The sequence below is a fragment of the Diceros bicornis genome, chromosome 10 (genome assembly GCF_020826845.1).
Source record: "Diceros bicornis minor isolate mBicDic1 chromosome 10, mDicBic1.mat.cur, whole genome shotgun sequence".
In the NCBI taxonomy this organism is placed as follows: Eukaryota; Metazoa; Chordata; class Mammalia; order Perissodactyla; family Rhinocerotidae; genus Diceros; species Diceros bicornis.
The window spans coordinates 66,111,097-66,115,083 of record NC_080749.1 but is presented as its reverse complement, the minus strand read 5'-3'; positions in this window follow the sequence as shown (position 1 = coordinate 66,115,083).

Below are 3,987 nucleotides of genomic sequence, written 5' to 3'. Positions count from 1 at the left end.
TGACCATTGTTTAGAGGGGGTATTAAAGTCCCCAACTGTTATTGTATTGCTGTTTATTTCTCCTTTTATCTCTGTTAGATTCTGCATGATTTATATGGGTGCTCAAATGTTGGGTGCATAAATATTTATAATTGTTATATCTTCTTGATGAATTGACCCCTTTATCATTGTATAATTACCTTCTTTGTCTCTTTTCACCATATTTAGTTTAAAGTCTATTTTGTCTGATATAAGTGTAGTTATCTCTGAATATTTTTTTTGGATATCATTTGCTTGAAATATCTTTTTCAATCCCTTCACTCTCAGTCTATAAGTGCCTTCAAGGCTAAAGTGAGTCTCTTGTAGGCAGCATATTGTTGGATCTTGTTTTTATTTTTTAATTTTTTTATTATTATTATTATTTTTTGGTGAGGAAGATTCACCCTGAGCTAACATCTGTTGCCATTCGTTCTCTGTTTTGTATGTGGGACTCCACTGCACCATGGCTTGATATGTGATGTGTAGGTCCGCGGCCAGGATCTGAACCTGTGACCCCAGGCCGCCGAAGCAGAGCATGCAAACTTAACCACTACGCCACTGGGCCAGCCCCCTGGATCTTGTTTTTAATCTGTTCAGCCATTCTGTGTCTATGATTTGATTACAGAATTTAATCCATTATATATAAGGTAATTATTGATAAAGACTTACTATTGCCATTTTGTTGATTGTTTTCTGGCTATTTTGTAGATTCATTGTTTTTTGTTTCATATCTTGCTGACTTCTTTTAGTTTTGATGTCTTTTGGTATCAGTATGCTTTGACTTTTTTATCATGTTCTTTTGTGTAATTACTATAGATTTTTCCCTTGTGGTTACCATGAGGATTATATAAAATTTCTTAAAATTATAACACCATATTTTAAACTGATAACTGCAATACAATTCCTAAACTTTATACTTTAATTCTTCTCCCCCTCACATTTTAGGTTACTGATTTTACACTTTACGTATTTTTTTATGTTGTATAACTAATAATGGATTATTTTAGTTATGGTTATTTTTACCACATTTGTTTTATAACTTGTAAACTAAGTTGTATGTGAATTACATACCACCATTACCACATTACAAAATCTAACTTTGACTATACGTTTACCATTACCAGTGAGTTTTATGCTACTTCTTAGGTTTTTGTGATGTTAATTAGTGTACTTTTACTTTCACTCAAAGAAATCCTTTCAGCATTCCTTGTAAAGCAGATCTAGCGGTGATTAAGTTTTTCAGCTTTTGTTTGCTCAGGAAAGTTTCTATCTCTCCTTTTCTCATGGACAGCTTTGCCAGGTATAGAATTCTTTGTTGACAGTTTTTCTTTCAATATTTTAAATATATCATCTCCTTCTCTCCTGGCCTGAAACGTTTTTGCTGAGAAATCTGCTGATAGTCTTGTAGGGGTTCCCTTGTATGTAATTTCTCTTTTTTCTCTTCCTGATTTCAAAATTCTTTCTTTGTCCTTGACTTTTGACAATTTAATTATAATGTGTCTATTTGAGTTTGACCTATTTGGGATCCTTTGGGCCGCATGCATCTGGATGTCCATTTCTCTCCCCTGGTTTAAGAAGTTTTCAGACATTATTGCATTTATATACTTTTATGTCCCTTTCTCTTTCTCTTCTCCTTCTGGAATTCCCATAATGTGGATATTGTTTCTTTTAATTTTATCCCATAAGCCCATAGGCTTTCTTCATTCTTTTTTCTTTTTGCTTCTCTGATTGGATCATTTCAAATGTCTTATTTTCTAAGTCACTGATTCCTTCTTCTGCATGGTCAAGTCCCCTTGTGAAGCTCTATATTGAATTCTTCATTTAAATCATTGTATCATTTCCTGTCTGGTTTCAACACATTAACAAGACAGGAAACAACACATGTTGGAGAGGACATGGAGAGAAGGGAACTCTCATACACTGCTGGTGGGAGTGCAAACTGGTGCAGCCACTATGGAAAACAGTATGGTGATTCCTCAAAAAATCAAGGATAGAACTACCATATGATCCAGCTATTCCACTGCTGGATATTTATCCAAAGAACTTGAAAACACCAATGCGTAAAGATACATGCACCCCTGTGTTCATTGCAGCGTTATTCACAATAGCCAAGACTTGGAAGCAACCTAAGTGCCCACCAAGGGACGAATGGATAAAGAAGATGTAGTATATATACACAATGAAATACTACTCAGCCATAAGAAATGATGAAATCCAGCCATTTATGACAACATGGATGGACATGGAGTGTATTATGCAAAGTGAAATAAGTCAGAGGGAGAAGGTCAAATACTGTACGATTTCCTTCATTAAGTAGTAGATAACAACAACAATAAACAAACACATAGAGACAGACATTGGATTGGTGGTTACCAGAGGGGGAGGGGGAGGGAGGAGGGTGAGGATAATTAGGCACATGTGTGTGGTGATGAGTTGTAATTGGTATTTGGGTGGTGAACCTGATGTGATCTATGCAGAGATAGAAGTATAATGATATACGCCTGAAATTTATGCAATGTTATAAACCAATGTTACTGCGATAAACAAAAAATTTTTAAAAAATCATTGTATTTTTTAGCTCTAGGATTTTTATTTGTTTGTTTTTAATAGTTTCTATTTCTTTATTGGACTCATTTTTTTTCATGCACTGTTTTCCTAATATTGTTTAGTTGACTGTGTGTTCTTATAGTTCACTAAATTTCTGTAAGGAGATTATTCTGAATTCCTTGTCTGACAGTTCATAGATCTCCATTTCTTTAGAGTCAGTTATTGGAGCTTTATTGGCTTCCTTTGGTGCTGTCATGCTTACCAGATTTTTTGTGATCTAAAGGATCTAAAAAGATTTCTTATGTTGGTATCTGCATATTTGAGAAAGTGGTCTCCTCTTCCAGACTTTACAGGTTCTTCTAGACTTTACAGAACTGGCAGAGACAGTTCTTCACCAGTCAGCTCAGTTTTGGTTTCTGCACTTGTCTGTGGCAACATCCTTGGGCAGGTGGGGCTTGCTATCAGAGTCTATTTTTGGGCAAGGCAACTGCCCAATTTCTGAGGTTGAGGGGGTGCCACTGGCCTAGAACAGTTGGATAGTACTGCTGTCTTGGTTACCTGCCTAAGTGAGGTTGTAGGATGTGCTCTACAGTTGCCTGAATTTCCTGGTCAAGCTTACTAGATGGTTAGGATTGGATACTATACTCAGCAGTAGGTGGGGCTTAAGAATTAGCTTCTCTGCCCTTTCTGAGCAGCAGGACGGGCCCCAGGGCCTGCATGGCTCATTGTTTGGTGACCTGAATCTGGCAAGACTGTCCACTGTGTTCTCTGGCCAGATGGAGCCACCAGTTTGGCTCTGCAGAAAGGGAAAGCCATGGGCTGTGTTCTCTGTTTAAGTGCCACCTTAAGCAGGGCTTTGATAGGCTATGCAGCTTCCTGTGTGCTCTGGTTAGGATCCCTGGTTGGGTGCACTGAAAGCTATATGCAGCAATGGGTAGGGCTATGAACTAGTTTCTCTGCCTGGGCACAGTGGGAGAACCAGCTCCAAGGTCAGTAAGGCTCTTTGTTTGTGGCCTTGACTCAAGCCAACCCGTGCCCCAAGTTCTCTGGCAAAACAGGGCCACTGGCTTTGTTTAGCAGACTATCAGCTCTGCCTGCTGGACTTTCTGTTCAAGCATTCCTGGGCTATGCAGCTTACCAGGCTTTATGGTCAGGTGGGCTGGGAATTTTACTCAGCAGTGGATGGGGCTATGAATAAGCTTCCCTGCCTGGGCAAGGGCATACCAGGCTCCAGGGCCAGCAAAGCTCTTCATTTGAGGACCTGAATTACAGACCTGTTCTCAACTGAGTTCCCTGGTCAGATTGTGCCACCATCTTTGTTCTGCAGATGAGCAAAGTTGCTGATTGGGACTATTGGTTGGGTGCTGCAGGTAGGAACTCAGTCTGCCAAGATCTGAGTGTTGGTTGTTACAAGCCTCACCC